We start from the raw sequence: 13168 nt of genomic DNA on the forward strand, positions 1-13168 counted from the left end.
ACTAATCTAAAATAAAACTAAAATAAAATATATTAAAACTAAAACTAAAACTAAACTGAAAATAAAACTAAACTATAACTATAACTATAACTAAAACAGAAACTAAACTAAAAGAAACTAAAAACTAAACTAAATAAAGGGGGGAAGAACTCAACTGCAGGGGATCGCCGGTGGAGGAGGTGCGGGGCAGCTGGTGGGTAGGAGGGCGGCCGCTGGAGGAGGCGGCGGCCCGGTGGAGGGGAAGGCTGAACAGCCGCAGTGGGATGGGGCGGGGGCGACGCGGGAGAGGGGCGAGGCGGCTGGGCGAGGGGACGGCGCCGGGGGGCGGCGCCTGGGCGAGGGGGCGGCGGCGGCGTGATGGTGGTCGGGGCATCCCAGAGGAGGGGTGCGGGGCGACGGGGCGAGGCAAGGGGGGCAGCGGTGGGTCGTGAGGGAGAGAGGATGAGATAAACACACACACATACACACATAGAGAGAGAGAGAGAGGGAGAGAGTGGGGCGGCTCGGCCCGTTAGTTAGGTTAACTCATTGCCGTTCGCCATCCTTTGTCGTCCGCTTTTGTGCTCTTTGTCATCCGCTAGCAGACGGCAAATAGGGGGCCATTAGGTTTTTCCTTTGCAGCTCGTTAGTGGGGCCCACCACTCTCTTTGTCGTACGCCAGCTGACGGCAAAGAAGTGGCTGACGGCAAAGACCTTCTTTTCCATCAGCCAATTTTTTGCCGTCCGTTTTGTGTAAGCGGACGGCAAAGACCTTCTTTGCCGTCAGCCAGCAGACGGCAAAGAAAAGGCGGACGGCAAATAAGCAACTTCCAGTAGTGAATGAGGATAATCCTCAAGTTACGGACCCACTTCGTGTAGTTGCTACCATCATCTTTCAACTTAGCTTTCTCTAGGAACGCATTAAAATTCAACGGAACAACAGCACGGGCCATCTATCTACAACAACATAGAAATGCAAAATACTATCAGGTACTAAGTTCATGATAAATTAAAGTTCAATTAATCAAATTACTTAAGAACTCCCACTTAGATAGACATCTCTCTAATCTTCTAAGTGATCACGTGATCCATATCAACTAAACCATGTCCGATCATCACATGAGATGGAGTAGTTTTCAATGGTCAACATCACTATGTTGATCATATCTACTATATGATTCACGCTCGACCTTTTGGTCTCGGTGTTCCGAGGCCATATCTACATATGCTAGGCTCGTCAAGTTTAACCCGAGTATTCTGCGTGTGCAAAACTGGCTTGCACCCATTGTACGTGAACGTAGAGCTTATCACACCCGATCATCACGTGGTGTCTCGGCACGACGAACTGTAGCAATGGTGCATACTCAGGGAGAACACTTATACCTTGAAATTTAGTGAGAGATCATCTTATAATGCCACCGCCGAACTAAGCCAAATAAGATGCATAAAGGATAAACATCAAATGCAATCAATATAAGTGATATGATATGGACATCATCACCTTGTGCCTTTGATCTCCATCTCCAAAGCACTGTCATGATCACCATCGTCACCGGCTTGACACCTTGATCTCCATCGAAGCATCGTTGTCGTATCGCCAACTATTGCTTCTACGACTATCGCTACCACTTAGTGATAAAGTAAAGAAATTACATGGCGATTGCATTTCATACAATAAAGCGACAACCATATGGCTCCTGCCAGTTGCCGATAACTGTGTTACAAAACATGATCATCTCATACAATAAAATTTAGCATCATGTCTTGACCATATCACATCACAACATGCCCTGCAAAAATAAGTTAGACGTCCTCCACTTTGTTGTTGCAAGTTTTACATGGCTGCTACGGGCTGAGCAAGAACCGTTCTTACCTACGCATCAAAAACCACAACGCAATATAGTGATTGCTTTTTGATCTTCAGAAAGAACCCTGTTCATTGAATCCGATTCAACTAAAGCAGGAGAAACAGACACCCTCTAGCCACCTGTGTGCGAAGCACGTCGGTAGAACCAGTCTCGCATAAGCATACGCGTAATGTCGGTCTGGGCCGCTTCATCCAACAATGCTGCTGAATCAAGAATCAACTAGTGACCACAAGCAATATGTATATACCCACGCCCACAACTCCTTTGTGTTCTACTCGAGCATATAACATCTACGCATAAACCTGGCTCGGATGCCACTGTTGGGGAACAGAGTAAATTCAAAAAAATTCCTACGCACACGCAAGATCATGGTGATGCATAGCAACGAGAGGGGAGAGTGTTGTCTATGTACCCTCATAGACCGTAAGCGGAAGCGTTATGACAACGCGGTTGATGTAGTCGTACGTCTTCACGATCGACCGATCCTAGTACCAAAAGTACGGCACCTCTGCGATCTACACACGTTCGGCTCGGTGACGTCCCACGAACTCATGATCTAGCAGAGTGTCAAGGGAGAGCTTCATCAGCACGACGGCGTGATGATGGTAATGATGATGCTACCGGAACAGGGCTTCGCCTAAGCACCGCTACAATATGACCGAGGTGGATTGTGGTGGAGGGGGGCACCGCACATGACTGAAAACAATCAACTTGTTTGTTCTAGGGTGCCCCCCTGCCCCATATATAAAGGAGCAAGGGGGAGGCCAGCCAGTCCTTGGGGCGCACCAGGAGAGGAGTCCTCCTCCTAGTAGGAGTAGGACTCCCCTTTCCTACTCCTACTAGGAGGGGGAAAGGAAGAAGGAGAGGGAGAAGGAAAGGGGGGCGCCCCCCTTCCCTAGTCCAATTCGGACCAGAGGAGGAGGGGGCACGTGGCCTGCCCTAGCCATCCCTCTCTCTCTCCACTAAGGCCCACGTGGCCCATTAGTTCTCCCGGGGGGTTTCGGTAACCCTCCGGTACTCCGGTTTTCTCTGAAATTACCCGGAACAATTCCGGTGTCTGAATATAGCCATCCAATATATCAATCTTTATGTCTTGACCATTTCGAGACTCCTCATCATGTCCGTGATCTCATCCGGGATTCCGAACTACCTTCGGTACATCAAAACACATAAACTCATAATACTGATCGCACCAAATCTTAAGCGTGCGGACCCTACGGGTTCGAGAACTATGTAGACATGACTGAGACACATCTCCGGTCAATAACCAATAGTGGAACCTGGATGTTCAAATTGGCTCCCACATATTCTACGAAGATCTTTATCGATCAAACCGCATAACGATATACGTTGTTCCCTTTGTCATCGGTATGTTACTGGCCCGAGATTCGATCGTCGGTATCTCAATACCTAGTTCAATCTTGTTACCAGCAAGTCTCTTTACTCGTTCCGTAATGCACCATCCCACAACTAACTCATTAATCACATTGCTTGCAAGGCTTATACTGATGTGCATTACCGAGAGGGCCCAGAGATACCTCTCCGACAATCGGAGTGAAAAATCCTAATCTTGATCTATGCCAACTCAACAAGCACCGTCGGAGACACCTGTAGAGCACCTTCATAATCACCATGTTACGTTGTGACGTTTGGTAGCACACAAAGTGTTCCTCCGGTAATCGGGAGTTGCATGATCTCATAGTCATATGAACATGTATAAGTTATGGAGATAGCAATAGCAATAAACTAAACGATCATCGTGCTAAGCTAATGGATGGGTCAAGTCAATCACATCATTCTCTAATGATGTGATCCCGTTAATCAAATGACAACTGATGTCTATGGTTAGGAAACATAACCATCATTGATTCAACGAGCTAGTCAAGTAGAGGCATACTGGTGACATACTGTTTGTCTATGTATTCACACATGTACAAATTTTCTGGTTAATACAATTCTATCATGAATAATAAACATTTATCATGATATAAGGAAATATAAATAACAACTTTATTATTGCCTCTAGGGCATATTTCCTTCAGAACACTCACCTTCTGATAATGAAAAAGATAATGATAAGGTTCATGGAAATACTCAAACTAATAATAAAGAATCACACAATGATGTTGAGATAGAACCAGCAGTTGATCTTGATAACCCACAACCCAAGAATAAAGGATATGATAAAACAGACTTTGTTGCTAGAAAACACGGTAAGGAAAGAGAACCATGGGTTCAAAAATCTATGCCCTTTCCACCTAAGTCAACTAAAAAGAAAGATGATGAAGAATTTGAACGCTTTGCTAAAATGTTGAGGCCAGTCTTTTTGCGCACCGCTTAACTGCCATCTTAAAAATGCCTCTTTATGCAAACTACATGAAAGACATCATCACTAATAAGAGAAAAATACCGGAAGCTGGAATCTCCACCATGCTTTCTAATTATACTTTTAAAGATGGGGTACCTAAAAACGTTGAAGATTCGGGAATACCAACAATACCTTGCTCCGTCAAAAGAAATTATGTGAAAACTGCTTTATGTGATTTAGGAGCTGGTGTTAGTGTTATGCCTTTTTCTTTATATAAAAGACTTGATTTCAATAAACTCACACCTACTGAAATATCTTTGCAAATGGCTAAGAAATCAACTGCCATATGCTACCTCTTGAGCATGCGTTGGTTTTCCCTTGAAGAGGAAAGGGTGATGCAGCAAAGTAGTGTAAGTATTTCCCTCAGTTTTTGAGAACCAAGGTATCAATCCAGTAGGAGAGAACACACAAGTCACCTAGTACCTGCACAAACAATCAAGAACCTCACAACTAACGCGATAAAGGGGTTGTCAATCCCTTCACGGTCACTTGCGAAAGTGAGATCTGATAGAGATAGTAAGATAAATATTTTTGGTATTTTGTTGTATAGATTGGAAAATAAAGATTGCAAAATAGTAAACGAGATGCGATAATAAAAGAGATGCAATATAATAAGAAAGAGACCCGGGGACATAGGTTTCACTGGTGGCTTCTCTCATGATAGTATGTATTACGGTGGGTCAACAAATTACTGTCGGGCAATTGATAGAAAAGTGCATAGTTATGAAGATATCTAAGGCAATGATCATGAATATAAGCATCACGTCCGTGTCAAGTAGATCAAAACGATTATGCATCTACTACTATTACTCCACACATCGACCACTATCCAGCATGCATCTAGAGTATTAAGTTCATAAGAACAGAGTAACGCATTAAGCAAGATGACATGATGTACAGGGATAAACTCAAGCAATATGATATAAACCCCATATTTTTATCCTCGATGGCAACAATACAATACGTGCCTTGCTTCCCCTACTGTCACTGGGAAAGGACACCGCAAGATTGTACTCAAAGCTAAGCACTTCTCCCATTGCAAGAAAGATCAATCTAGTAGGCCAAACTAAACTGATAATTTGAAGAGACCTGCAAAGATATCAAATCATGCATATAAGAATTCAGATGAGAACCAAATAATATTCATAGATAATCAAGTTCATAAACCCACAATTCATCGGATCTCGGCAAACACATCGCAAAAGAGTATTACATCGAATAGATCTCCAAGAACATCGAGGAGGACTTTTTATTGAAGATCAAAGAGAGAGAAGAAGCCATCTAGCTAATAACTATGGACCCGAAGGTCTGTGATTGATTCCCCCTCCGGCAGATCGCCGGAAAAGGCCCCAAGATGGGATCTCACGGGTATAGAAGGTTGCGGCGGTGGAAAAGTGGTTTCGTGGCTCCTCTGATGCTTTTAGGGTATAAGAGTATATATATATATAGGCGAAAGAAGTACATCGGTGGAGCTCCGTGGGGCCCACGAGGGTGGGGGCACACCCTCCTATCTCGTGGCCGCCTCATGGAGTTCCAGACTTCCACTCCAAGTCTCCTGGTTTGCTTTCGGTCCAGGAAACATCATCGTGAAGGTTTCGTTCCATTTGGATTCCGTTTGGTATTCCTTTTCTGCGAAACACTGAAATAGGAAAAAAAAACAGAAACTGGCACTGGGCCTCCGGTTAATAGGTTAGTCCCAAAAATAATATACAAGAGCATATTAAATCCCATTAAACATCCAAAATAGATAATATAATAGCATGGAACAATCAAAAATTATAGATACGTTGGAGACATATCAAGCATCCCCAAGCTTAATTCCTGCTCGTCCTCGAGTAGGTAAATGATAAAAACCGAATTTTTGATGTGGAATGCTACCTAACATATTTATCAATGTAATTTTCTTTATTGTGGCATGAATTTTTAGATCCGAAAGATTCAAGACAAAAGTTTAATATTGACATAAAAATAATAATACTTCAAGCATACTAACAAAGTAATTATCTCCTCTCAAAATAACATGGCCAAAGAAAGTTCATCCCAACAAAATCATATAGTTTGGTCATGCTCCATCTTCGTCACACAAAATATCCAAATCATGCACAACCCCGATGACATGTCAAGCAATTGGTCATACTTTAGTAATCTCAAACCTTTTCAACTTTCACGCAATACATGAGCGTGAGCCATGGACATAGAACTATAGGTTGAATAGAATGGTGGTTGTCGAGAAGACAAAAAGGAGGAAGATGGTCTCACATCAACTAGGTGTATCAATAGGCTATGGAGATGCCCATCAATAGATATCAATGTGAGTGAGTAGGATTGCCATGCAACGGGTGCACTAGAGCTATAAATGTATGAAAGCTCAACGAAAGAAACTAAGTGGGTGTGCATCCAACTTTCTTTCTCACGAAGACCTAGGGCATTTGAGGAAGCCCATCGTTGGAATATACAAGCCAAGTTCTATAATGAAAATTTACCACTAGTATATGGAAGTGACAAAATAAGAGACTCTCTATCATGAAGATCATGGTGCTACTTTGAAGCACAAATGTGGAAAAGGATAGTAGCATTGTCCCTTCTCTCTTTTTCTCTCATTTATTTTTTTTCTCTCTCTTTTTTTGGGCCTTCTCTTTTTTGGCCTTTCTCTCTTTTTTTTATTTCCACACATGGTACAATGCTCTAATAATGACGATCATTACACTTCTATTTATTTACAACTCAAAGATTACAACTCGATACTTAGAACAAAAATATGACTCTATATGCGTGCCTCCGGCGGTGTACTGGGATGTGCAATGAATCAAGAGTGACATGTATGAAAAAATTATGAACGGTGGCTTTGCCACAAATACGATGTCAACTACATGATCATGCAAGGCAATATGACAATAATGGATCGTGTCATAATAAATGTAACGGTGGAAAGTTGCATGGCAATATATCTTGGAATGGCTATGGAAATGCCATAATAGGTACGTATGGTGGCTGTTTTGAGGAAGGTAAATGGTGGGTTTTGTGTACCGGTGAAATTTGCACGGTACTAGAGAGGCTAGCAATGGTGGAAGGGTGAGAGTGTGTATAATCCATGAACTCCACATTAGTCATAAAGAACTCACATACTTATTGCAAAAATCTACAAGTCATCAAAAACCAAGCACTACGCGCATGCTCCTAGGGGGTAGATTGGTAGGAAAAGACCATCGCTCGTCCCCGACCTCCACTCATAAGGAAGGCAATCAAAGAAATACCGCACGCTTCAAATTTGTTACACTACGGTTACCATACGTGCATGCTACGGGACTTGCAAACCTCAACACAAGTATTTCTCAAATTCACAACTACTCAACTAGCATGACTCTAAAATCACCATCCTCATGTCTCAAAACAATCATCGAGTATCAAACCTCTCCTACTATTCAACGCATTTAATATGAAAGTTTTTATTATACCCATCTTGGATGCCCATCATATTAGGACTAGTTTTATAACCAAAGAAAATTACGATGTTGTTCTAAAAGACTCTCAAAATAATATAAGTGAAGCATGAGAGATCAATAATTTCTATAAAATAAAAACAACCACCGTTCTCTAAAAAGATATAAGTGAAGCACTAGAGAAAAATTGTATAGCTCAAAAGATATAAGTGAAGCACATAGAGTATTCTAATAAATTCCGATTTATGCGTGTCTCTCCCAAAAGGTGTATATGATTGTGGTAAACTAAAAAGCAAAGACTCAAATCATACAAGACGCTCCAAGCAAAACACATATCATATGGTGAATAAAAATATAGCCTCAAATAAAGTTACCGATAGACGAAGACGAAAGAGGGGATGCCTTCCGGGGCATCCCCAAGATTAGGCTTTTGGTTGTCCTTGAATTTTGCTCTCTCTCTCTCACCAGGTGGGCACAACCCACCTGGGCACGCCAGGACCCCCAGGCGCGCCCTAGTGGTTTGTGGTCAGCACGTGGGCCCCCTCACTTATCTCTTCATCCCACATCACCACCTACCTCCAGAAAAAATCATCATTGCTCTCTGTCTCTCTCGTGTTCTTGCTCTCAAACCCGTGGATTTCGATCTCTTTTCTCGAAGTTCTCTTTCTGAAACTGTTTCGGAGGATTGTTGCTTGGTATGTGACTCCTCCGTTTGTCCACTTAGTTTTTTCTTTAGTGGTTTATATTTTTGAATAATTAGCTACTCTTGGTGCTATTGTAGATGAGCTTGCATGTTGAATTCTTAGAGTCCTAAGTAGTTTGAATGCTTGATATGGCCTCTATGCATCCCTATGAGTAGTTGCTTTCAATCTTGTGAAGTTTTGTTGAGAAAAATTTTGTGGGCTAAAAATTTCAGAATTTTGTTCATAGGAAAAAGATGAGTATCTTTAGGAAGTTTGCTTACAAGAAGAACTCCAAGGGAGTCATATGACAGTGATCTCCATACCCGGAGAATGGTGGAGGTACGGCCATGCGAATGGCCGCATAACCCGTTCATGGAAGGGGCCGGAATCCTTTAGGAGTTTGCACAATATGCTGCTAATGTCGGCATCACCGACTTCATCGCAGCTGAATGTGAATAGTATCATCTCCTCGTAAATTCCTTTGTGCAAAGTTTTTGTTTCCTTCCTAGGAATAACCCCCCTGAGGTGCAATTTAATTTATATGCTGAAACCCGTCAGATACCACTTACTAAATTTTGAGATATATACATGATCCCTTCTGACGGGAGTTTAGTTGAGCCTAGGCCCACGGAGTTTGATGGTTTTTACCGCACTCTGACTATGGGGGATGAGATAGGGGTGTCAAGTGTCACTACCACTAGCATACACTTTCATGTTGTTCATTATTTTGCTTCATTCATTGCGAAGAGTTTGCTTGCTAGAGAGAAAGTAGGTGCACTCAGTGCTCCATACTTTGTTGTTTTACGTCATGCACTTCACGGCGACAACACTTATAGCTTGGGAGCTATTATGGCACATCGCCTCCACGTTAACGAATCCAAGGGAAAAATACATGGTGGTATTTACGCTACTCGCTTGGCGACTCACTTTAACGTTCAGATACTCCAGCATGATTATCCATTACCTAAGGTTCATTTAGATCGTTAGGCTATGGAACACCACCAGTTTATTGTTGGTGATTACCCTAACATTCATATTCCTTATAACCTAGGTTTCAGTGTGAACACTTGTGATATTATCCCATTTCCTGCACCTGCTTTGTTTGATCCTATTTCCAGGGGCGGATACATGATTTTGCATGAGGACATTGTCGCCAACCGAAACAACCTGGCTGCGGCATAGGAGGAGCCTCAGGAGTGGGACCCTCAGGTGCCCGCTCCCCATCATTTCAACATCGGACCCCATGGCTTCTTCAAGTGGTGATTACCAACTTAGGCCAAAAGCCTAAGCTTGGGGGAGTATGTATTTCCATCGACATTTCATTCATGTTCACACATTTCATTTCAGTTGTCGGTGTCCACACTCTTTCATTGTATTATCCATGCTAAATTTATTTTCTTGCTTTCTTCTTGTGTGTTTGAAAAACTTTGAGAAAATCCAAAAATATTTCCTGCTTGTTTTTTATTTTTCTTTCTAGTGTAGTTAGTTATAGCATCTAAAAAGAAAATTCAAAAAGATTTCCTTATTCTTCTTTTACTTTTTGGGAGCTTTCCCGTGTAATAGTTTTTCTCGTTTTGTCTTTTCCCTTTTATTTGCTTGTTTAAGAAAAAACAAAAACTCCAAAAATGTTTAAGTGTGTTTCTCTGAATTTCTCTTTCTTTCTTTGAGTCATACCGAGGAGAAGACCACGATGAAAATGTTGAGTGGCTCTCATATGCATTATTGTTGATCTAACAGAGAGCCCATATTACCTTGTCTTCTCTTTTTGAATAAAATGTTTGCAGATTCCAGCTTAGTCCACGCCACTCTTGCACTGTTATTATTTTCATATCGTTTGGTCGTGCTAGTGAAAGGCAATAATGACGATATTTGATGAACTGGTCGTGGCAAAGAGAAACGGGTATGAACTCGACTTGTTCTGTTTTTTGTAAATATGTTTAACCTAGTATCCATGATCTAGCCTATTATGATCAAACATGTTTGCAATGACAATTAGAGATTATAGTTTCTCATGCCATGCATAAGTAGCTAGGAGTGGATAATGATTTATCTTGGATGCCAATGTTGCGTTAAAATGATTGTGATGTAGTATGATGGTATGGTATCCTCCTCTGAATGTTCGAGCGGCTTGACTTGGCACAGGTTCATGCATGTAGTTGAATCAAAACCAGCATAGCCTCTATGATATTTATGTTCATAGTGTTCATATCCTACTCATGCTAGTATCCAATGTTACTTATGAATAATGCATGTTCATGACCGTTGTTGCTCTCTAGCTGGCCGCTTCTCAACCTATTTGCTAGCCTTCGCCTGTACTAAGCGGGAATTCTACTTGTGCATCAAAAACCTTGAACCCAAGTTATTCCAGATGAGCCCACCATACCTACCTATATGTTGTATTACCCTGCCGTCCTAAGTAAATTTGCATGTGCCACCTCTAAACACTTCAAATAATTATCCTTTTTGTGTGACTGGGTCATTTATAGAGCGACAGGAGGTAGTCGGTATCTTCCATGCTAAGCGGATTAATCTCATGATGAGTGTTTATTCACTCATTATTGCACGAGTGGGGTGGTAATAGGGATTCCCAGTCCCGGATTACAAAGAGATAAGAGCTTACAAATAATCAAACAAAAACTCCTACGGCGTCATAACGTTTACTTTATCGCTTGGGAACCGCCACTAATGTGCTTAGCATGGAAGATATTGATAACTGATGGTCGTGAAGTAAACAAGAAGGGTGCATCTCTCAAAATTTCATTTACCTCTGTTTTAAAAAATTGAGCTCTGGCACCGTGATACGTCCATTTTGCATCATGCTTTTATATCGATATTTATTGCATTGTGGCTGTTATTACACATTATGTCACAGTACTTATGCCTTCTCTCTCTTATTTTACAAGGTTTACATGAAGAGGGAGAATGCCGGCAGCTAGAATTCTGGGCTGGAAAAGGAGAAAATATTAGAGACCTATTCTGCACTCCAAAAGTCCTGAAACTCCACGAAACTCAGTTTTGGAATATATTAAAAATATTGGGCGAAGAAAGCACCAGAGGGGGGGAATCGTCACCACCATCATCACCATCGATCCTCTCATTGGGAGGGGGTCAATCTCCATCAACATCTTCACCAGCACCATCTCCTCTCAAACCCTAATTCATCTCTTGTATCCGATCTTTGTCTCAAAACCTTCGATTGGTACATGTCGGTTGCTAGTAGTGTAGATTACTGCTTGTAGTTGATGCTAGTTGGTTTATTCGGTGGAAGATTATATGTTCAGATCCTCTATGCATATTAATACCCCTCTGATTATGAACATGAATATCATTTGTGAGTAGTTGCGTTTGTTCCTGAGGACATGGGAGAAGTCTTGCTATAAGTAGTCATGTGAATTTGGTATTCGCTTGATATTTTGATGAGATGTATGTTGTCTTTCCTCTAGTGGTGTTATGTGAACGTCGACTACATGATAGTTCACCATTGTTTGGGCCTAGAGGAAGGCATTGGGAACTAATAAGTAGATGATGGGTTGCCAGAGTGACAGAAGCTTAAACCCTAGTTTATGCGTTGCTTTGTAAGGGGCTGATTTGGATCCATATGTTTCATGATATGGTTAGGTTTACCTTAATTCTTCCTTCGTCCATGCGGATGCTTGCGAGATGGGTTAATCATAAGTGGGGTGCTTGTCCAAGGAAGGGCAGTACCCAAGCACCGGTCCACCCACATATCAAATTATCAAAGTAACGAACGTGAATCATCTGAGCATGATGAAAACTAGCTTGACGATAATTCCCATGTGTCCTTGGGAGCACTTTCCTTTATATAAGAGTCTGCCAAGGCTTGTCCTTTTCTACAAAAAGGATTGGGCCACCTTGCTGCACCTTTTTTACTTCTATTACTTGTTACCCATTACGAATTACCTTATCACAAAACTATTTGTTACCTGTAATTTCAGTGCTTGCGGAGAATACTTACTGAAAACTGCTTGTCATTTCCTTCTCCTCCTCGTTGGGTTCGACACTCTTACTTATCGAAAGGACTACGATAGATCCCCTATACTTGTGGGTCATGAAGACTCTTTTCTAGCGCTGTTTCCGGGGAGTGAAGCGCCTTTGGTAAGTGGAATTTGGTAAGGAAAACAATTATATAGTGTGCTGAAATTTACTGTCGCTTGTTACTATGGAAAATAATCCTTTGAGGGGATTGTTTGGGGTATCTTCACCCCGACCAGTAGAGCAAAGAGTTGCTCCTCAACCTACTGAACCTACTAAAAATGTTTACTTTGAAATTCCTTCGGGTATGATAGAGAAACTGCTAGCTAATCCTTTTACAGGAGATGGAACATTAGATCCCGATATGCACCTAATCTATGTGGATGAAGTTTGTGGATTATTTAAGCTTGCAGGTATGCCCGAGGATGTTATCAATAAGAAGGTCTTCCCTTTATCTTTGAAGGGAAAGGCATTGACATGGTTTAGGCTATGTGATGATATTGGATCATGGAACTACAACCGATTGAAATTGGAATTTCATCAGAAGTTTTATCCTATGCAACTGGTTCATCGTGATCGTAATTATATAGATAATTTTTGGCCTTGCGAAGGAGAAAGTATTTCTCAAGCTTGGGGGAGGCTTAAGTCAATGTTATATTCATTCCCCAATCATGAGCTCTCAAGAGAAATTATTATTCAAAATTTTTATGCTCGACTTTCTCTCAATAATCGCTCCATGCTCGATACTTCTTGTACTGGTTCTTTTATGATGAAGACTATTGAATTCAAAAGGGATTTATTGGAAAGAATTAAATGCAACTCTGAAAATTGGGAACT

The sequence above is a fragment of the Triticum urartu genome, chromosome 4 (assembly GCF_003073215.2).
Source record: "Triticum urartu cultivar G1812 chromosome 4, Tu2.1, whole genome shotgun sequence".
Lineage (NCBI taxonomy): Eukaryota > Viridiplantae > Streptophyta > Magnoliopsida > Poales > Poaceae > Triticum > Triticum urartu.